The 24,504-nt window shown below is 34.5% G+C and overlaps 1 long non-coding RNA gene across 1 annotated transcript; it reads right to left on the bottom strand.

Moving 5' to 3' along the window:
* Positions 1 to 510: 510 nt before the first annotated feature.
* Positions 511 to 24,504, bottom strand: LOC121036089 (uncharacterized). Its single transcript, XR_005793228.1, has 6 exons — positions 24,273 to 24,504; positions 23,591 to 23,719; positions 15,171 to 15,261; positions 10,731 to 10,789; positions 10,394 to 10,482; positions 511 to 1,112 (listed from the first exon to the last, which is right to left on the bottom strand). It is a non-coding gene; the product is annotated as an uncharacterized LOC121036089 (long non-coding RNA).

Below are 24,504 nucleotides of genomic sequence, written 5' to 3'. Positions count from 1 at the left end.
AATCAAGGTCATTTGATGTACTGCTTTGGAAGAAATCCAGAAAAGCATGTGTCCTTTAGATTTCCTGGAAAATACCAACTGTTACTGAAGAGGTTAAAGCAAATAGCTTTAGAATTACAGAATAATTATAATTTTGTTTACATATCCAGATCATTAAGACATTTTCAGAAATAAATTTTTAACATCAGAGATAAATTAATAGTTTGATTATTTGTAAGAGTGATTATTTTTAAAAATAAGCTATGCTTCATCTAATTATGAATTATTTGGGATACTCAATAAATGTAAGTCTATTATGAAAAATGCATCAACATTTAACACCATTCATTGTTCTTGACATCAATTTTGAAATTCCCTGAAAAATGTATTAGTTCAGAACTATTATTTTTTATACCTGATTTCTCAATTTTAACCATAATTATAAAGAATACTGAGATTAGTTTAAATAGTCCACATAGCTAGTATGCAAATAGTACGTCTCCTTAATTATAAGTAGTCTGGATCGTCATTTCTGAGTATAAGCTATGTAGGTTTCAATTCTTACATTTTTATTATTAATCTTCAAGGTAAATATGCCCATATCCTTCATGGGTAAAGCATTAATCTATTACAGTAATATGTAGATTATGGAGAGAGCCCTCCAAACCAGGATGAAGGAAGCTGGATGGTGAGAAGGCAATGAATAGAAGAATGTCAGCTCAAATAAGATAGCCAAAGAGAATAAAAGAATTGAGAGTTGGGACAAAGTTGAAAGTGGACAGCTATAATGAAACTTTGGATGATATAGAAGTATATACACGCAGATAGAAAATTATGAGTTGTGTAGAAAAAAAACCAGGATTCTGAGACTAGAGGACTTTACAACTAAAAGAGAGCTTCTCTCAAACACCATGACTCATTTTTTTCATCTGAACCCTGCTATGCATTTATCAACATCTCCAATACATTCTCATTCCAAAATTATTAAAACAAACATCATCTTCCAAGAGCTAATAAACAGTGTGCCATTTTCATGAATCTGCTCTTTGAAAGTCTGTAGACAGTTCCAATGGTTCCCTCCTTATGCAAGGTTTTGCTTTCCACAGTTTCACTCATTCGTGGTCAATCGTGATCTGGAAGCAGATGATTTTTCTTTTGACTTATCATCAGACGTCAATTGTAGCCTAATGCTAGGTCACAAAGCCCATGTCATTCATCTCACTTCGTCTCATCACTGGGCATTTTATCATCTCACAACATCGTAAGAAGGGTGAATACAGTAAAATTTGATATTTTGAGAGAGAGATCACATTAATATAACTTTCATTACAGTATACTATTTTAAATATTCTATCTTATAATTAATTATTGTTGTTAATATCTTTCTGTGCCTAATTTGTAAATTAAACTTTATCATAAGTAGGTATGTATAGGAAAAAACACAGTACACATAGGGTTTGGTAATATCCGTGGTTTTGGGCATCCACCCAGAGTCTTGGGACATATCCTTCATGGATTAGGTGGGACTACTATAATTCCATTTCATTTTATTTAACTATTTATTCTAAAGTCACCCACAGAATAAATTGTGGCACAAACATTCATCACCCATAGGGGTAAACTACCGTATGAACATACAGACCAAATGAGTTAGTGGTAGGCTAAAAATTCTTGCCTGTGGCTTAAAATTCTCAGAGTTCTAATAGGAATAGAAAACCCTCATCCTGTCTCCTGTGCTCTCCCAGAATGAAGGTCTGAGGCTTTTTAACACAGAGACACAGGGCTTCCTCTAGTCATGTAGTTAAGATGATTTCATTTATGTGAAAGTTTAACTGGATCTTTAGAGCGTTTCTTTTTTGCATTTGTAATTCTGCATGGAAAAATATTCTTGCCATTCATCTACTTTATTTTTTTTTGTCCTTATTTAATTTCTTTTTAAAATTCATCTTATGTAGGGGGTGCCTGGGTGGCTCAGTTGGTTGGGCATCCAACTTCGGCTCAGGTCACTACCTCACGGTTCATGAGCTCAAGCCCCTACATCAGGCTCTGTGCTGACAGCTCAGAGCCTGGAGCCTGCTTTGGATTCTGTGTCTCCCTCTCTTTCTGCTCCTCCCCTGCTCATGCTTGGTCTCTCTCTCTCTCTCTCTCTCTCAAAAATAAATAAACATTGAAATTTTTTTAAAAATCATGTAATGTAAATAAAAAATAGGAGATGCTAGCATGAGAAGGCAGGTTCGATTGTATCTTGAACCTAAAAAAGAGGTTTAATAACTTTTCTTTTTATCCCAGGTAACTCTATAGAGTTTCTTTAAGGTTCTTGAATTTTATTTCTCATTCTGGCACCAGTTAATCTTCTTGGCTCTAAAGTCAGCTCCTAGAACAGAATGACAGCCTCACATCTATAATCACAGTTTCCAGTAACTCAGCAGAGCCACAGGCCAAAATTCTCTCCCAGGAGAGCAATGGGCCCAGACCCAAAGACAGCTCAGGAGATCGATTGTAATAAAGCTACTATTTCTTTTTCGGAACTATTCATTCTTAAATAAGGAAATGTTTGAACTAAAACCCATGGTCTGCAAGACATACAACTTCCTAACTTTTTTCAATCTTTCTGAATGGTCTACAATATAGGATGAGAAGAAACTAAAGAGGAAAAATTCAAAGAACAGCTTAATGAATAATTGTTGAATAAATGGATGAATGGATGAGTGAATGGAATGCTTACCTAAGGATCATCATCTAATGCAATTATTCAAATTAATTCAGGTGAAAAATCAAACATATCTCGAAGATACTAAATAACTCATTAGAAAGAAGCTCAATAAAAAATTTTAAAAATAGTATAATTGTGTTCTTTTTATTTTGCCTGCTTATCAACTAAATGAGAAAACATTTATTTTCTACTAAAGCAAGGTTTTATGATTTCTGTTCCTCTCTCTTTTTGTCATTAGCACTGAGCAAATATACTCTTCCATATCAGGATGGAGGTATCTAAAATAAATTCTCATTATCAGTGGGATTTAGTTTTGTAGTGTTTCTTTTTGATTCAGTGTCTTCTGATAACCAGGCTTGTTTAGAAACTAAAAGTCATTTGAAAATGGACACTGACATACATCCTCATCATTAGAAATCCTTTTCTACCCCTGAAACCAAGACTACACTATATGCTGGTTAACTTGACAATGAAAGAAAAAAAAAAAAAAAAAGGAAAGAAAGAAATTCTATTCTACCATATAGAAGCAAGTTGAAACATGTTTCTGCTACCTCTGGACAGTGGGGCTAGAAGATATGGGAATAGTGCAGCAGCAAAGAATAAGTAGGAGGTAAAGAGTGATTTGATTTTTAACTTTACATTAGTTAAACTCTGGTAATTTAACCTATGAGTATTTTTATACTAAAAGTTTAATGCTATACCCAGACCAGAAGGATAACACTTATCTAAGGGATATGTGGCTTTGCCTATGTATAAGTTGAATTTTTTTTCTGAAGCAATGCTATGACATATTTCCTTCCAACCACTGTGGCTCATGCCAGATATGCTCATTGGAATATCCTTGACATTGGTGGCTATGACTCTAGGAGGATGTGTGCTAGGTAGCTAAGGGTCATAAACACACACGTGCGCGCACACACACAAACACACATCCCCACAGGAAGTTAAGGGCCCATCACAATGTAGAGAACTTAGCTAACATTATCCAGTGCTGCAAGGTCCATGTCATTGTGGGCCATGTCACTGAATTCTATGACTGAAAATACTTCCACTCATATATTCACTGTGGTACATATATGGATGAATCTTGCCCATTTCACAACGTGCCAGAGATTCCCATCAGCGATAGTATGACCATTACAGTCAGTTACTATTACACTATGCCCATTATGTGTCAGTCAAATGAGGTCTTTGCGATGCCAAGATAAAATGTGATTTCTGATGTGTCTCTTAAAGAGATTTTGCATTTCCGTGGACTGCTATCCCACACAGCCTGAATAACCTCTCTTAATTTATGGCCTTGATAATGATTTGTACTCCCTTCTCCCATAATTTCCTTGTGCATGGGCTGGTAACTTCCACGATGAGCTTCAACTTTTAATGAGTCAAAATACAATTTTACAAAATAAGCATATTGACTTCTAGAAGCCCTAAAATATCTCTGAGCCTAAAATGTTAAAATTGCTAGTTTTCTTACTTCCACTTCACTATTTCCTCTCCATCCTTCAAATACAAGGAAAAAAAAAACCCTTTAAGCATTAAGTACCTTAATCACAGAAGGTGCAATTCGGCTTCCCTTCTTCCATTTTCTTTCTTGCCGATTTGACTATAAGATTCCCACAGCGTGTACTAATCCATTCAGTGAGGGAAATGAGTAAGACTCCCTAGTTTAAAGGAAACTATGAAACTTACATTCATAAGAATTTTCATATCTGGTAATTGGAAGTTTGCAAGCCCTTTCCCAATACTTCCTTATGAAGTCAGTCATCTGCAACCAATAAAAGAAAGCACATGTTCCCTCAGCTTGGCAGAGATCATAATCCTACACAGGAAGTTTGGTCCTTCTAAGAATATGAAAAACCTAACAGTCAGGAAGATAATGAAACCTAGATGATAGTCTGAAAATACCTCTCCTGGGTTTTATACCACCCCCTAGGCAATCAATTCAGGTGAGAAGCATCTTTTATACCTAATATAAAATGTGAAGATTTCTGAAGGAATTAATATGATTATTTGGACACAGAGTGTTGGGGTCCATCAGGACTTGTGTATGGCACTGTGGTCTGGTGTGGGGTGTCAGAAAACTCTCAAGGTGATGACAGCATCTGCAGAGATGGGGGGTAGGGCAGTAGAAATTAAGGGAGATTTGTTACATACAAGAGGATTCATTTCTCTCTCTATATATATTTACACACAGAGGAACACACAAACATCTACCTCTATGCATGCATTACGTGAGAATGGGAGCCTCTTTGAAGAAAAGATTGATTTTTATGGCTGGGACAAGGAACATGTAAGATCAGACTAACAGATCTTATTTCCCAGAAGCAAGGAAATACTCCAAGAATCACGGAGACATGCTTGTACACATTCATGTTGACATCTGTAATTATTTACATAATTTCAAACTATCTCCTAACAAAATCCTATTACTTACAAAAGAGAAAGGAGTAACTTTACAGTTGAGAAGCCTGGCAGGCACAACCTTAATTAAACAATCAAGATGAACATCAGTAAAGGAACAAGTCAAAACCTGGCGCTATTTTACGTTCCACAGAGGTAAAGGTGAGCATTCTCAGGGAAACTTCCCAGGTACTCACCTAATTTCATTTTGTCACTTTTTATGTGAAGCTTTCTTTTTCTCCACCTGTCTTTCCTTTCCTGTGTCAAGCTTGTCCTCTTGACTTTAACTGTGACACATGTTGCCTGCACCAGATCATTACATCCCCATCCATAATTAAGTTTCCCAGAGAGCTAACTTTGATGGTTCTACCAAGTCAGACCTTTTATCCTGCTTACACTTGGATATGCTACGGTTTTGGCATCCTCCGTGCACATGTGGGTAAGTTCTAGATTCTAACGACGAATACTTTGGTTGGGGCAAATGGTATAGAATAGAGAAATTTCATCTTCTCTGGTGTTGGGGAAGGTTTTGCCTTCAAAGAGTTGCTATTCTCTCTAAATGCATGCTTTCATAGCAAAGAAGCCAATATTTAGCAAAGGTCAAGTAAGTCAAAGTTGACATATGGTTTTTTTTTAATTATTATTTTGTCAGTAATGCCAAAATGTCTTGAAACATGTAAGTTAATATTAGTGGACTGTCCATTTTATGCCAAAGAAAATGTAACTGAAGGTGTGGTTTACAGGAATACATTGCATTGTAAAAGCAGACATATGTGATAACAAGTGGATTCATCTTATTGATGTATTATTCCCTGGGGATTCAAACCCTTACAAAAATACTTTATTTGTAATTCTGTTTGGGAAAAAAAAAAGAATCCTTGCAGGAAAATAACTTGTGATTGTGATATTCATTCTTATCCAAAGTCCTTCCGTGTATATATGGGTCTACTTAACATTAAATGGACAAGTGGAATTCTTTAACCAATAATAACCGCTTTCATGAGAATGACAGAACAGAGAAATGTCCATGATAATTAGTATTTCCTCTGCTAGGTGGCTTCCATGGTTCGTCAGCCTCTGGTATATCAAACTTGTGCATTGCCTATATACTCTATATATTTCTTCTTATATTTCTGAAATGTGTTTCATGTACCATATAGTATCATTCATAAACATTATCATGAATACTGATTATAATATCATGGCACTAATAATAATAAAGCTCTGCTTTAGTTAATTATGAAGAAATACAAAAATACAAAATAATATTTAGATAAGATATAAGTAAGAGAGAAAGAATAGCAAAGATAAACCTTCAGGTACCCATTAATCATCTTAGAGAGAGAAGATCACCAACTACTTTGTAAATGCCGGAGAGCCCATCATTAAATTCCTCTTCTGTCTTCACCCCCCAAACCAAATTCTACCATGTGTTTTCTTTTTACCGTTGTCTTGTGTTTTTTTTAAATATGTAGTTTACATTGCTGTTTAATTATATAATTCTGTAAAATATTTAGTTGTTCACTTATTAAACATTATATGGATGGAATTAGACTGTATGTGTGTGCATGTATGTATTCTGTGATATATTATGATTGGTTTCCTTCATTCAAAGTGCACTTAAAAATTTTATCCATGTTAATGTTAAAATCTCTAATTCATTAATTTATACTTTGATACAATATTTCATGAATGTATATGAACAAAATTCATTTATTCATACATTTATTCTTTTTAAAAAATGCTTATTAGGGTGATTGCAGATTGTTTTTCTATTATAAGAAATCGGTACTGCTAGGGACATGCCTGTATATTTCTCTTGGTTCACATGTGCAAATGTATCTTTAGAGTGTGTAATTAGAACTGATGCATAGTAAGATTTGTTTACCTTCATCTTGTCTATAAAATTCAGATTTGTTTTTCAGAATGTTTTCACCAAGTTTAACCCCCACCAAAAGAGTACAAATCATCTCATGGTTTCTCATCCATGATAGCATTTGGTTTTGTCCGATTATTAAATTTTTGTCAATCTGAATGTGAAATGGGATCTCATTATTCCTTTAATTTACATTTAATTTGCATTTCTCTGAGGGGCTGTCAAACAGGAGCTACAGATTTGGAGGCAGTAGAAGACACAGCTGCTGTGAGAGAATCCCCCAAAAGTGGAAAGATGCATGAAATACTGTCTTTTCCTCTCCTCACAGTCTCCAGTATTCCATAAATGCTTCCAACTGGAAAAATTTACCTGGAATTCTGAGATTAAGGAAGCCCTGAGGATGTAATTACCTGATTTGCAGAGCATGGCAGAGAAAGGCAGAAAATTAATCTGAATGAAATATGAAAATGGCTACCACAGCTATATAACATTGATCTTGCTATTGAATGTCTCTTCCACTAGAATACAAGCTTGATGAAGAAATGCATTTGTACTTATTTTATTCCCTTTGCTTAGAAGATTTCCTGGCACATAAGAAGTGCCCAATAGATGTTGAACGAATGAGTGAACGGATGAGTGAATGGTCGAGACTTATGCCAGTCATAGCCTCTCACATATTTAAATGTTATTATTTGAGGATTGAATTAAGTAAATTATGATAATTTATTTTTTAAAACTTTACATTTTTAGAGCAGTTTTAGGTTCACAGCAAAATCGAGAGGAAGGCACAGAGATTTCCCACATAGTCCTGGCTCCCACAGCTGTGTAACCTTCTGCATACTCAACATCCCCCACCAGAGTAGTACATTTGTTACAGTCGGCAGCCTATACGGACACATTGTAATTACCCCAAGTCTGTAGTTTACCTTATGGTTCACTACTGGTGGTTTATAGTCTATGGGTTTTGATAAATATTTAACGATATGCAGCCACCACTGTAAGATCATACAGTTTCACTGTCCTAAAAATTCTCTATGCTCTGTCTATTCATCTCTCTCTTCCCCAACCCCCCAACCCCTGACAACCATTGGTCTGTTTACTGTCCCTACCGTTTCATCCCTTCCAGAACGTCAGATAGTTGAAATCATACAATATGTAGCCTTTTCAAATTGACTTCTTTTCACTTAGTAATGTGCATTTTTAAGTTTCCTCCCATGTCTTTTCATGGCTTGATAGCTCATTTCTTCTTTTTAATTTTCTTAAAAGCGTATTTATTTATTTTGAGAGAGTGCATGCATGCATGGGGGAGGGACAGAGAGAGAGAGAATCTCAAGCAGGCTCTGCACTGTCAGAACAGAGCTTGATACAGGGCTGGATATCACAACTGTGAGATTATGATCTGAGCTGAAACCAAGAGCCAGACGCTTAACCAACTGAGCCACCCAGGTGCCCTGATAGCTCATTTCTTCTTAATGCTGAATAATAGTCCCCTCTCTTGATGAATAATAGTTTATCCTTTTACCTACTAAAAGACATCATGGTGGGTTCCAAGGTTTGGCAGTTACAAATAACGTTTCTGTAAACATTTGTGTGCAGTGTTTTGTGAATATACTGGATATTATTTTTTAAATTTCTTTTAACGTTTATTTATTTTTGAGAGAGACAGAGAGACAGACAGAGAGAGAAAAACAGAGCGCATGAGTGGGGGAAGGGCAGAGAGAGAGAGAGAGAGAGAGAGAGAGAGAGAGACAGAATCCAAAGCAGATTCCAGGCTCTGAGCTGTCAGCAGAGAGCCTGACGCAAGGCTCGAAGTCACAAACTGTGAGACCATGATCTGAGCCAAAGTTGGACGCTCAACCGACTGAGCCACCCAGGCGCCCCTGAGTATACTGAATATTAGAAGTAGGAGGAAATGATTTCTCAAAATCCCTGTATTACTGAGATAATTATCTAAGATGTAATATTATTCTCAGATTCATTCATCTAAAGGCAGCACAAATATCAGGAATAATTCACTCAGTCCATACTTCATGTTTTTTCTGCCTCTGATAAGATAATAAGCACCTATCCGTCCATCACCACCATGCTCTCTTCCTCCCCGAGTTATGTACATCTGTTCACCTCGCCTGGTTCTCTCTCCTGGTTACTGCTATTTTTCTCCTGTGCTCTCTAAATCCACTCTTTCCCCTCTTTCATCCCCGTACCTGAGTTGTATAGTTCTCTTTCTTTCTATACATAGCTGACTTATTTTTATATGTAAGATATTCACTTACACGTAACTTCTTCAGTTTTCTCTGTCCACCCATGTACGATGCCTTTTTCCTCTTGGTCATTCATCTGCGTATTTTTTTCACATCAATCGCCATGGTCTGTAGTTACCCTGCACTCTCTTTGTTTTCTTATTTATCTGTCTCACACCACCAGAATACAAGCTCATGGGGGCAAGATATCTGTAGGTTTATTTCATGCTATATCTGCAAAGACTACCATAGTACCTGACAGCTTCATAAATTTATGATTCTTCCAGGAAACACTAGTTTTTGCTCAGATGAATTCATTTAAAAATAAAAACAAATGTTGTTTTCAGTAATATATGAATATCATATTGAATTGTTGTGTAGTAGATACTGTTGCACAAGTCTGTACCCTCATGCTAGGGAAACAGAATAAATCTGACTTTGCCTTATCATGCACCTCTTTGTACTGATACATTATTTTCTCAGGATACTGATCATAGCAAAGACAAAAGTACCTTGTTGGCTATCACAAATGATTTTAATCTATTTTTGCAGTATAAACTTCCCCGGTTTCTTCAATACTGTGAGCATATTATGTTATTTTGGCTCTCCTTACCCCCAGAGCTATTCTTCTCTGCAAATACCCCAGTTTATCATGGTCTTCTTAAAGTGCCAAGTCTGGAAATTGACAGTGGTCTAAGAAGTGCAGAGGAGAGCAAGAATACAAACTCTTATCACTTTGTTGTCTTTGAAAAGTAGAAATCCCTAAGCTGATGGGAAATTGACATTGATTCTTTCACGTTTTTAGTACCTAACAAAAATATATACATAGATATTGATCTTACTCATTCCTGAAGCCTGAAAATTTAAATGGATTTTTTTTATTAAATTTTTTTTAACGTTTTTTATTTATTTTTGGGACAGAGAGAGACAGAGCATGAACGGGGGAGGGGCAGAGAGAGAGGGAGACACAGAATCGGAAGCAGGCTCCAGGCTCTGAGCGGTCAGCCCAGAGCCCGACGCGGGGCATGAACCCACGGACCGAGAGATCGTGACCTGAGCTGAAGTCGGCCGCTTAACCGACTGAGCCACCCAGGCGCCCCTAAATGGATTTTTAAAATAAAAATGTTAGCAATATATTTGCAGAAATGGCTTAATGTTTATTATAAATTACAATTTACTTACCCATTAATTAATGTCTATCATCCGGTGAATTAATTTACTTTGCTGGACAAATGAGGAATTTTTCAAGTTTGTTGGATAGCTTTTCAGAACTAAAGAAAGCATTAAATACAAAATTGCAAAGATAAAATTAGATACAGAGGTTTTTTTAAATGGTTTCAGATTTGAAAACTGCCATTATACTTTTTGATCAGAGGTTAGAGTTGAATAATATTGTTAAACTCTACGTAACCAAATATGTGGTGGTAGAGGAAATGGAGACTCACACAATTTAGCAACTTACCCAAGATCTGACAGTTAGCAACAGAACCAAGGGTAGAATGTCAGACTTCTGACTTACCAGTCAGTTTCTTTAGTTATACCATGTTGCTCCATACTCAGAAAGGATGATCCCACCAACTGAAAATGAAAAGGTTGTTTAAAAAAATTTATTGCCTATTTTACTATGAGAGACCAAATGATGCAGTGTAAAGATAACCAGTTTTAATGCCTATGGACATGATATCAGCATCCTTTTCTGGCATCAAATGAGTGATGCAAGTCATTGAGTTTCATTGAGCTGGTTTACTTGGAGGGTAATGGCGAAGATTAAATAAGAGAATATATAACGGAATCTTTAACACCCTAAAGTATCATCAACTACTTTTGGCAGCTCAGTTCTTCATTTATTGCTGTTTTTAACTTTTTTAATGGTTTTTTTTTATTATTATTTAGTTAGAGAGAGAGAGAGAAAGACGGCAAGCAGGAGAAGGGCAGAAAGAAGGGGTGAGAGAGAATCCCAAGTAGGCTCCACACTGTCAGCTCAGAACCCTACGCGGGGCTTACACCCACGGACCTTTGAGATCATGACCTGAGCTGATTTCAAGAGTCTGACATTTAACCGACTGAGTCACTCGGATGCCCCTGAGCAGCTCAGTTATATTTTACTTCATATATAATTTAATGCCTGGTAAATCCTTCTGTGCTCCAGGAAACAAATCCTCATGACAAAATATAGTAGCTAATTATTTAGACAAAAAAGTCTTACTTGTCTAGCATATTTAGCACTATGTTATTCTAGATGATCAATTTCGAAGGTTTATGGTTAATGTTCATAAAATGCATAGATCACTCCCCTTTTGATTTAGATTGAAAACACTAGAATACACCATAATATACAATGTTGTTAATGAAATTATTCTGAAGAAATCTTATAATACATGTATCACAGAATCCTTGTAATGCCCATCAGTTTCAGGGAAAGTGTGTAAAGGCAATACTTTTATATACTAACCCTTCCAGTTGTTTAAATGTTAGATCCATTACAGCTTTGTAATGATTATATTTTAAAAACATGATCAAACCAAGGGGATAAAAGTAATCTTTATTGAGTTTTAAATGAGTTAGCAAACTAGTGAAATGTGTCACTAAGATTCTTGTATTGCAAACCAACATTTATTTGGAGACCATAAATTGGAATTTTTTTCTTGCTAAAGGAATTTTAATTCACCAACACTAATAGAGTAAATAATATGAAAACAGGAAAGTGATGCAGTTACAAAATCCATTGAAGTAATACATGGAAGAAGTCCATTTTTAAGGTTCCTGTTCAGTGTTCTATCAGCTTTTCCTAAAATGAGAAAATGCAAACGCTGGAAGCCAAAGAATTATATGCATTAGAGACTTTTTGTGCTGGCAGGAGAGAAGCTATTAGATCATAATGTCCATAATTTTGCGAATATAGAATTGTTTCCTATACCATTACCCACTTCTTTGTCTGGTCTACATAAATGGCTCAACCAGAGGGGCTTTTTACTATGTCCCTTAGGAAACAATTCCTCAGCCTAATAGACCTAACAAGGCTTCCTTTCTGATGATAGTCACTCAAAAATTTCCTAGACTCAATTTCATCCCATTACTTCTAGTTATTTTCTCTTGACTCACCTAAAATTTGTTCCTTCTCCCCTCTTTTTTACCCTACAGATGCTTCCGAGTGATTGAAGTTCCCATTAGTCTTTTTACCAAATTAAATGGACACTGTCTTAATCTATGTCCATTAATCATTTCAGTTATACCCTTAATCATTTTTATCATTCCTTCTTGAAGTTTCATTTGTTCACATTTTCCTCACGTTGAGAAATCTGTATTTCTTCTCTGTATTGTGGGCAGTTTTAAACAAAATTTTACTGGTCTTATTTCTGCCTAGCCTAATCTCAGCTCCCAGAGATGATTCTTTTTTGTTGTCTCCAATAGCATTTATGCCTAGGTTGCACTTTATTAACTATATAATTAATTATTCACCCTGTAGTTCTGGGGTATTTTTAGTATACTTTACTATACAATTTTCATAAGCTTCTTAATAGGATAGATTGCTTTTCCTCCTTTTTTGCAGTCCATAGTGTTCATTGAACTGCTATATATAGTTAATTTTAAAAAAACAAAGGGTTCATCAAGTTAACATAAGCTCTAAAAGGAATGTCATACCCCATGCTTAAGAGCGGAGTCCTGGACTAGCTTTGCAAATCTAAATTCTTCCTGTGGCAATGACCTCCCTCCCTCCCACTAAATATGCTCAGGCTTTCCAACCAAAGCAATTTCGTGGAAGTGAAGTTAGTCAGAGAAAGACAAAAGTCACATGACTTCACTCATATGAGGACTTTAAGAGACAAAACAGATGAACATAAGGGAAGGGAAACAAAAATAATATAAAAACAGGGAGGGGGACAAAACAGGAGACTCATAAATATGGAGAACAAGCTGAGGGTTGCTGGAGGGGTTGTGGGAGAGGGGATGGGCTAAATGGGTAAGGGGCATTAAGGAATTGACTCCTGAAATCATTGTTTCGCTATATGCTGACTAATTTGGATGTAAATTTTTAAAAATAAAAAATAAAATTAAAAAAATATGTATCTGGCCATAATATCTAGTATTTCATATCCAATTGTTGCTTAAATTAAAGGTCTGTTGCATCTGATGAAGATTTCCAGATAAAATGCACACCTTTAGAAGCAAATAGAAAACATGAAATGTTCTCAGATGAAATATTTAGCTTTCCATGGAAAGTTCACAACTCCTGATAAGAATGAGATGTGCAGTAGGCTACTTGTTAAAATAGATTGAAAGGAGACATGGATCTAGAAAGCTCCTTTTCCATGTAGGAAAAAATGATATTATTGTGCATATGATCTATAGTAATGTTGACCATGTTGAAAACAACCTGAAGTAGAATGTTGTATGAACTACATCCTTCCTGGATTATGTAAGAAGATGGGAATATGGTTCTTCCTTTGGTGTTTTAGAATTCCTTAGAATTCCCTCTACGGAAAACCACAGGATGGATCCAAAAGCTATTAATCATAGTGGGATTCCAGAGTAGTAATTGGTTTTAAGGGTCAATGATTCATTTCAGAATGCTCTATAACTTGAACGAGAGATAACATAATTTAGCATATGGAATTTAAAATATTATAGTTGATAATAGGCTTAATATTACTTACTTTGTGGAAAAATGTTCCCAAAATTTGCTGAGAGATTCTCCATTGCTTCCCCTGATGATCATGGCAAAGTCATAGAGTATTTTTATTTACATACATTTCCCTAGCTACTGTTAAAATGCATATGCCCAATCAAAAAGCAAGTCATTCAAAATTTGCAAATTTAAGCAATGTGCTATTTATGTTCTATACTAGCTCATAAATCATCTTCATTGAAATGGAATTTATTATCAATTTTTTACAGCACCCTCCCACATACTATATTTCTGTGAGACACATGATCTCATGATTCTCTATAAGTTTTAACTTGTAATCAATTATCAAACATATACTTTCACAGTAACACCTACCTTTCTTTGGACATATGAGTTACTTATTTGGTTGTGTCTAATAAACACTGTGTTTTAAATTTTGTAATACAAGCAAAGTAATTAATGGTTATATTTTGGCAAGATTTATTATTCATGAGCTCTATCTATTTGTAGTACATGGATCCATTATCTTTTAGGTTCTCTATAATTTGTTTTCAATCCTTTATACTACCTCTATCATTACCTCTTGTTTTGCACAGATTGGATTTAGTGATTTTTTTTAATGGGACATTAATCAATCTATAATTCTATAATTTGAAGAATTTGGTTTTCATATGAATTGTGAATTTTAAAGGAGGTTGATTTCATTTTTAATATCAAGAATTCTCTTTTTGTTTGATCTTTGACTCTTTTAAAGTAAATATTCAGTAAAAGTCCATAAAATTATTTGTGGGATTCTCTTCCTGTATTTAAAAGCAAAACATGATGACTCTCACATTACTAGAATTTTATAACCAATGGAATGTATTTCTATCTTCTCTGCTTTCTATACTTCTGGTTTGAAAATTCAAATCCAAGATAAACTCAAATTAGGCAGCAGGATCATTGTGGCCCCTAAATTACTGTTTCTAGTAAAGATATCTTCCTTTAACTAAAAAGGCTATAACTGGTAAATGGAAACTTCAAATACCTCAAATTTTGAAAGGACTTAAAAGGAGATTTAAGGCTATCTAATATTTAAGGCTCTTTTTGTTTTAGAGCTGTTGCTGTCTTTTTGCCGATATAACCATGGGGACAATACATGTCAACTCCTAAACATAGAATCTAGTTTCTAGTTACTATATGGCTGTATACAGAAAGTGATTAATAGAAGCTAAGTTCTTCAATTCCATACTATATTGGTTAGGATTTCTAGATTATGCTACAATAACTAAAGCTCCCCAAGTTTCAAGTGCTTACCATAATAAAGGTTTTTTTTTCACTCATACAATGTACCTTTTATGAGTCGTATGTTGCTTTATTCCTTGTCACCATCACTGGAACACAGGTGGACCAAGTAGCTTGTGTTGGAAATACAACCCATCATCTAGTAATGGGAACAAAAAATGTAGTAGGTCATGTGCTGTTTCTTAAAAATTCTGCTAAAATTTCATTGATCATAGCTATTCACATAGGAATGTGTGATCTTCTTGAAAGGAGAAGAACTTCAGAGAGGGACACTTGATTATTTGTCAAACATTAATATACTTGATTACACACAGCAAAATCATCTTCCCTTCCATGCAAAAGGATTCCAGATATTCAAACATACAGAGGTGTCAATGTAGGGGTACCGTGTCCTTTAACTCTCTCTCTCTCTCTCTCTCTCTCTCTCTCACACACACACACACACACACACACACACACACACACACAGACACACGGTATTTGTGTCATATAACACATATGTATGTGCCCATTCATGTTGTAACATGTGTTAACTATTCTTTTAAAAAATTACTTAGTAAAGGGGTGCCTGGGTGGCTCAGTCGGTTGGGTGTCTGATTCTGGATTTTGTCTCCGGTCATGTTCCACGGCTTCATGAGTTTGAGCCCCATGTCAGGCTATGCTTTGGCAGTGTGGAGACTGTTTGGGATTCTCTCTCTCTGTCTCTCTCAAAATAAATAAATGAACAACTTTTAAAAATTACGTAGTGAACTAAAATTTTAAAATATTACTCATTCTTAAGTTTTTTCACCAGATATTCTGCTGAGTGAGCTGTTCTTCTGTGTTTTTGATAAACAGTTTTATAACAAATGGTATTTATCCCATCTTCATTCACTTTAACCATTTGGTTCATTTTTCTTAATAAATGTATGATTCTTACACATATCAGTAATGTTTTCTTTTTCTGATTCATATATTTAATTATTTTCAAGTTATGATTGTAAATGAAAGTTTCAATCCCTATGTTAAGGCTAGCATCCTCGTATTTCAGCATGTGTGTTATATTGTTTATCCTTCCTTGAATTTGTTCTGACACTTTGGAATAATTTAAAGTTTGGAGTCCATTCTGTTTCAGTAGAGATGTTTAGCATTTAGTTCCTTAAGTCATGTGATAAATATCCAGGTGGACATATCTGTATCATAAAATGCCATGTGCAATATAGGATTATCTTTTACATTTTTCCATGTACTATAATTTAATTTGTTTATTCTACATCCATAGTTATGGAATGTGTTTATTAAATAAAGTTTTCAAACAAGTTTTCTTCCTAGTATGCAAAAAAATGGTGCGTGCAGAAATATACACTAACATTTAAAAAATTAGCCATTTATCTGGCTAGAAAGTAATAAATCATTTGTTTAATTTGGCAAAGTACGCCTAAATTATCTCAGTGAAACACTATCTTTATTTTTTTAAAAATAAATCTTCTTAGAATTATCATTTTGTGCCAAGAATTTACAGAGTTTTATCATAATTCATGCCATCATCATTAACTTTCTGGCAAAAGAATATGGTTAGCTTCTTTTGCATGTTTTTGTTGAATGATACAGTTAACATGATAATTAACACATATCATGCTCTTTGGAATTAAGAAGTTCTCATCAATGGATCACAGTGACTCACCTCAATTCAAACAAACATCCTTTGTTCTAATACACGTTATTACTTTGTAACCCTTGCTGGAATCTGAAGACTATGTTGTAGGTTCAAAGTTCATATTATATTCAGTATATGAATGTCTATGGCCACTATCTTTTTCATATTATATTCAATATATGAATGTCTATTGGCCAATATCTTTTTTATAGAAATAAGAGTCATAGAATTTTATAGTCAAAGAGTGACATAATAACATTTTTGTGTGTCTTATTATCTCTTCTTTATGATAGCTTTACAAATATAAGTCAGCAATTGTATTTTCTAAAAATCCATTCCTGGTTTAAGTATTTTTATTTTTCTATTTTTTTCCTTATGCTAATGTTAGATCTATCACTGATGGTTTATAAACTGTTCTCTGATCCATCTTTCTTTCTCTTTCTTTCTTTCTTTCTTTCTCTCTCTCTCTCTCTCTCTCTCTCTCTCTCTCTCTCTCTCTCTCTCTCTCTTCAGATTGTTTTATTAGCTCTGACATAACACCGGTAGCTTGTATTGAGCTTGTGGTTGGCTCAATCCCATAAGTGATTTCTCATTGATCTCAACTTAATTTTCAAATACTCTTTCCTCAATCTTCTATTTCAGCTTTTATGTGTTTACCTACTTGCAAATTTTGAATGTCCATTTTCATATTCAGTTTTTCAGGATGTTGGCTCTCCCTCTCAGCTATACTTCAGCATTGTATTTGATGAAGATCTCTTCACTGATAATATGTTACACCTCACAGGATCAAGTACACAAGGTTGTAGCAGGACATTTGAGGTGCCCCCAAGGTTAACATTGACTAATCAACACAGGAAGTCCACTTACTTAATTAGCTACAAATCCACCTAAACGTACTATCAACCAGCCAGTTTTTCTCTACTTTGCATACAATGAAATGACAAACCCCTTGTCAAATGCTTATCTGGAATCAAGATAACCTGCTTATAAAGCAATCTCATGATCTAAAAGCTGTCTAACTTAAGAAATATAAAAAAAATAAGTTTTGCCACATATGACTCCTTCTTAATAAACCCATGCCCTCTCTTCTGTGCCTTAAAAGTCCCTAATTGTTAACAGGATATTTTAATAAGCTCATTCTTGAAAAATGTCCAGGCAATTTCTTATTATTTACTGTTTTTTTGTCGATTTTCCTTATTTTATTTTTTATTTTATTAAAAAATTTCTTTTAATGTTTATTTTTGACAGAGAGAAAGAGAGAGAGACAGAGCACGAGTGGGGGAGGGGCAGAGAGAGAGGGAGACACAGAATCTGAAGCAGGCTCCAGGCTCTGAGCTGTCAGCACAGAGCTCAATGTGGGGCTCGAACTCACAGACCATGAAATCATGACCTGAGCCGAAGTCGGATGCTTAACTGACTGAGCCCTCTCTCCTTTTCCTTATTTTAGACAAGGGATATATTTTTGTATCTCCTTAAATTTTTTTTTTTTTTTTTTTTTAAATAAAGAAGGGCACTTGGGTGACTCAGTAGGTTGAGTGTCCAACTTTGGCTCAGGTGATGATCTCATGGTTCACGAGTTTCAGCTCCACATTGGACTCGCTGCTATCAGCGTTGAGCCCGCTCTGGATCCCCTGTCTCCCCTCTCTCTGCACCTCCCCTGCTCGCTCTCTCCTTTTCTCAAAAATAAATATTTAGAAAATTATTAAAGAGCATTGGCAGTCATATTTGCAACTGACAAAATGGATATGTCATTTTTTTGCTACTAAATAGTTGAATGAAGTTAAAATAGCTAGGTGTTCTAATATCAATTAACATTAATTTTATTTATTTTTTTATTTTAGAGAGAGAGAGAGAGTAGTGGAGAGGGACAGAAGGAGAGAGAGGGAATCTTAAGCAGGCTCCATGCTCAGTGCAGAGCCTGATGTGGGGCTCAATCCCACGACCCTGAGACTATTACCTGAGCCGAAATCAAGAGTTGGATGTTCAACCACCTGACCTATCCAGGCACCCCTAGCATTATTTTTAAAATGTGGAATTTACAAAACCCTATCATACATGCATTATCACATAATAAGATTTTATTTGTATATGACAAAGTAGCAATCTGGGGTTAAAAAGACTGGTACAGAAATAATAAGAGAAAAACTGAATTATGTGTTTATTTGATTTCATATTAATATTTACTTTTTAATTTATTTCTTTAAAAAACTAGTATATGTGCCTTTTTAAACATCAAACAAACCAAAAACAGAAAAAAGAAAAGTCACCTATATTCATAACACACAGATATTCATGATTTTTAATATGTTTGATCTCTTCTTAATCATGAATATCATATCTCCTTCAAATTTGGAAATGTTTCCCCTCAATTTTTCAAAGAAAACATAGGATCCAAGTAGTTCCCAATTTCTATCTATTCATTAACTAGGGTATGGCTGATTTATCTTATTCTCTAAGTCACATTTCCAAATGTTGGCTTTCCCAAACTATTTTTTTTCAGTCCGAGCCAATCTTTTTTTTTTTCCTAAAAAAAGGAGAGAGAAAGGGAGAAAGAGAGAGAGAGTGTGTGTGAGTGGGAGAGGGGCAGAGAGAGGGACAAAGGATCTAACGTGGGCTCTATGCTGACAGCAGTGAGACTGATGTGGAACTTGAACTCATGAACCATGAAATCATGACCTGAGCCAAATTCAAAGTCTGATGCTCAACCACTCAATGGACTGAGCCATCTATGTGACCCAGTCTGAGCCAACCTTTATTTTAAAAATTTGTTATTCTTATTCTTTTAAGTTTTTATATTAATTTGCTTGCTGTCAGAATTATTAGGACTTCTTGCCCTTCAAAACCCATGTTCCATTTTAAAAGCTCTCAGTTTCAAATTATATACATTTATGAAAATGTAGGGTTCTTTTACCATTATATTTAATGCAGTTATATTACCAAAATCATCATAGTCATTGCCACCATCAATACCAGAGCGAACATCTACTCTTAATCTACACTCAATTATTTCTCTAATGCTGTCATCTATCCATATTAACTATATATCCATCCATCGATCTATTATGTAATCTTAGGAAGCTATTATTTAACAAGTGAGTCATAAAATTGAAGAATAAGATGTATTTACTAAGAAAAGAAACCAACATGAAAAGTGACTCTTTGGGTCAAAGTATTGTATGCATATTTAAGCTAAAAACCTTTAAAATTTAGTTTTCTGCTTCTAAACACAGTGCATGCTGATTACACTTAAACACTGCTGAAGAAATGTAGCATTCTGGGAGAAATGGCAGGGCAAGTTACTTAAAAGTAATGAAGAAAGACTTAGTTGTATTAGTTATTTGTTAGTAGATTTTCTGTTACTATCCTCCAGGATAGGAAATATGAACTACTATATTTAACATTACTATTATTTAATATTAAAATTGATATTCTGCAATCTCTCCCTTCTTACTAAATGATGCTATCATATTCTTTTCTCTTTGCTTTTACATAAAAATAATAATTGCTCTTAATTTCTGTTGTACCTTCATCTACTTTCATGTACCCAACACAGTACCATATGAAAAGTAGATTTAATATTCACTAAATGAGCAAGTGACTCAACTTTAATATTACTTTTATACAAGCAGACGTTGCTCTAGGACAAAAGCAAATAACATTTGATTGAATTTAACCACCTAAGAATTATGGCTTATGAATAAAAACATAGTTTAAAATAATTGCTTGTTTTAGTATGCTTTGTAATCAAGTCCTAAAGGAGTCCTTAAAATAGACTAACTACTGGCTTTTAAATATTTAGAATTTGGTTAGTATACAGGGTTCCCTCTAAATAGTATAACCAGTTCATGTCTTTTGAAAGGCAAACCACAAGATCTGACGGTTAGCCTTGATATAATAAGCATACAGGAAATCAATTGTATGTTTAGCCCCATATTGGAAATAGTGGTTACATAGTATTTTTGTATGTTTATATCCGCATCCCTTTGTTAAGTGTAACTACACATTATGTCACATTTTATAAACATTTGTAGCACATTTACATTTTTTGTCTCTTTCACGCAAAAATACTTGTAGTTTTTATTCACAGATTCTCTAGGATGAATATGCAGCAATATTCTTAAGAACTTAGTTTTGAATTAAAACTGTTTATTAATTCTTTCCCTAATCTCCATGTTCTGTAACAGATGTGTACTCCGTTTTTCTTTTGTTTGGCTGTTTGTTCTTTTATCTTTTGCCCAAGTATTTCACTTTTACATTTTTATTGTCAACTTTTATCTTGCTTTCTTTACAATCCTGTTTGATATAGAGTAAAACAGCTTCCTCCATGCCTCTTCTCCTTGCCAATTTTTACTAGAATTCTAAATATCAGGAGCATTCCACTCATGGTGATCATCTTACCAGAATCACTATACCATGAAATTCTCATCTCTTCCGTTCAAGTTTAGCTCACCATTTTGAGTTCCAATTTCTCCACAAACTAACTATATTTAAAGATTTATTTGTAACTTTTGAGTTGCACTTTCTTCACCTGGGTTAGTAATTCAACCACACTAATTGATAAGCCATGTATTTACGTGTAATCTTTTGCAACTTTCTGTAGTATTTGGAAGATATTTCAGTGAATTATTTAATATGTCATAGTATCCCAATGAGTAATTGGTATGAATATTACTGTTTACTCATTCATTACTGATTTACAACAGAAAAAATGCCCATTTGACCACATCTTTAATTTTATATTTCTACTTTCAAAGTATAATTTATATGTCTGCTAATTTCCTTTTCATCTGTCAAAAATCAAGCGTGAATAAATTTGCTATTTAAAGTAGACAAATGGATTAATATCTCTGGCTTTAAAACTTTTTCAACCTATGCATATTTCAAAATTATTGAAGACACAGAGAATTTTAAAAATAGCTTGGATAGTAACTGAATGTCATTAGGGTTCATTAAGTTTCGCCAAATGGTATGATATTACGTGTTTACCTATTTAAATTTAGAAAGAAAATTGATTACAGTAATGGAATACAGGGATATGCCAGGTATGTTTTCCTTTCCAACTTTATAGATGTTCACATTAGCCACAATAAGGCATTGTCATCATGATCCAAGGGCATAATGGAAATCAGTTTCTGACAGAGCATATATTGTCCTTGAAAACTGTACTGACAAAATGAGGGGGTCCAAGAATACTTCAAATAGCAAAGAATAGATGAAGGATACTTCTACAGATTTCGGAATGATGAAAAACTATTATGATATTAATATTCTCATTTATAATATTTTTACCCCTGTGTCCAAGTAAAACACTTTAAATATTTATAAGTATGTATATATAATATACATTATATAATATATATCGCCTAATATATGAACATAATTTGCATAAACACAAGTAGCTCATTGAAGAGATATGGAATATATTTTTTCTTGAAAACTGAAAAAGTTGAATTTATGATTCTAATTGGCTTGGTGTATGTTTGCCTTGGCCTTTAATGCAGAAAGTGAGTGAAATTGATCAAACAAACATATACTAAATGTGTTAATAGGCTGGCTTTTACTTATTTTTATTTGTTCACTATCATATTTGTCCACTATTCAAATTTTCTATTAAATTATATCATAGATAAATTGCATTAATTTTATACAAACTCTGCCTGAAAAAAAATCACATCTTCTCTCGGCTCTAAAAAGATATTCATTAAATGCACAACTTTCACTTTGCACTTAGACTGCAAATGATTATTTTGTCAAGTGTTCTTGTAGCAGGAAGCTGAAAGACCAATAATACACTTGTTTGAAAAAGAATTGAATTATCAGTCTTCTCCATTCAACTTTGCATGGTCATTATCCTTTCCTCACTATACCAAATCACAGCTTCTATTTTTTTTTCCTTTTACAATGAGTCCTTCATAGTCTTACACTGAATATAATAATATCTTGATACTTTTATGTTAACTTTATTGTAATTGGAAAAATTCTGAACCTAGCCTAAAGTGATTGTAATCACTCTGAATAAAAGACATTCCAAAAGGCTGTTCCAGAAACACAATAGCAGTGGAGAAATGGAGCAAATTGACTCTGCTGTAATGACAATTGATCATGTCTTTTCACTCCAAATTAGTGGTCATGGGCGTTTCAAAGATATACATTTGGTGAAAAATTCTGAAACACACAGAAGAATGCTGGATTTTCTAACCCTGAAGGCAACTCTTCTTCTTTTACACCCCAGTCATGTAAGAGTTAAGTCTGTATCCTACAAGAATGTAATCTCTAAGTTAGGTCTGGAAAGCAGCAAAGGCAACCTGGACTCAAAGTAACACTTCTGTTGTCAAGGGTTACTGATGGGGGAAGGGAAGGGGCTGGAAGGGGAAGGAGTCATGGAAATGAAGAAGGATTGTAACACACACTACATAAATTCAAATGCTACACTTAGATTTGGAATGGGACCTCAATTCTGCTGTATTTTTGCCTTTAGTGTTTTCGTTTATTTACTGTACACATGGATGGTGAATTTATGAGTTGGTTGTTGCTGACCTTACTCGGTGTATCACTTAGCATTCAGCTATAAATTATACCCATGGTAATTTTCTAATTAAATTGACATTACTATTTACATCTCAAACACACACCAAAAAATCATGTTATTTCCCAAGATGCAATAGCAGCAAATATCTTAAATGGAACTTGGTGGAGACTGTGTCATTTCAGTTTATATGAGAATTTCTCTTTTCCTCCACAAAATTAAAGGTATAGGGGAAACCATGCTCAAAGGCTTTAAGCTCACATGTAAAGACTGAGCTATTAATATTCTAACTTTTAAGGTAGATACCTTTAATGGGGAGGTGCTGAAATGTTTTTCCTCAATGTTGCAGTATTTCAAATCACCGGTCATCAGAGGCCTGCCTCACTTTAAATCTTGTGTCTGTTTGCATTAGTATTGGGCTTGCTAAAAAAGATACTGTGAAAAGAAAATGTGGTAATTACTAGTAAGTGCTTGAAATCTTGCGACATTATCAACATCTTTTCGTTGGCTTATATTTCCGTGTGAATATTCACAAACAAAATATTTCTGAATTTATTCTGTAAAATGATGCCCATGGCATTATCACTGATGCGTTTTCAGTACCATTTAAAGACTATATCCCATGTTTTATAATCAGCACATTCATATTTTAGCTTCTACCCTTTTAATAAGTTATTTTATTTGGAATAGGCATGCATCTTCAGGAATAAAATTGTTATTTTAAATAAGTCAAGTGCAGAAGCATCTGACTCTATAAACACTTCCTGGATTTATATCCAAATAACGCATAATAGCAGAAAAGAGGTTTTTTCTGCCAAAAGTCTCTGTGAATTTTCCTCAGAAAATGTTCTTTTAAAACCCTTTGTATTTTCAAAGCCACTCTACACAGACAATTAAAAGCAAATATGAAATGATAGATCACATGACAGGAGTTTAAATGTGAGGGTCCCCCCCCCTCGGTTAGACATCGCAGCAGGCATTACAATACCAGAGGTAACGAATCAATTAAATCCATTTTTCCCTCCGCGCCTCCAAAGCTGCGTGCGTAGTGTTGCTGTGTACTTTCGAGCCGGATGCAGTAGGACCCAGGGGCCTCCGCAGCCACCAATAGAAGCGCACACTTGGACCTATTTGCATGCTATGCCGTCTGCTCTGCGCATTAATAGTAATACAGATAACGGGTTTCAAAGAATTCTCTACTGAAGAAGGATTGGATTTTT

This window comes from Herpailurus yagouaroundi, unplaced genomic scaffold (genome assembly GCF_014898765.1).
Source record: "Herpailurus yagouaroundi ecotype Mexico unplaced genomic scaffold, PumYag 162, whole genome shotgun sequence".
Lineage (NCBI taxonomy): Eukaryota > Metazoa > Chordata > Mammalia > Carnivora > Felidae > Herpailurus > Herpailurus yagouaroundi.
This window is presented reverse-complemented; position numbering and strand designations above follow the sequence as displayed.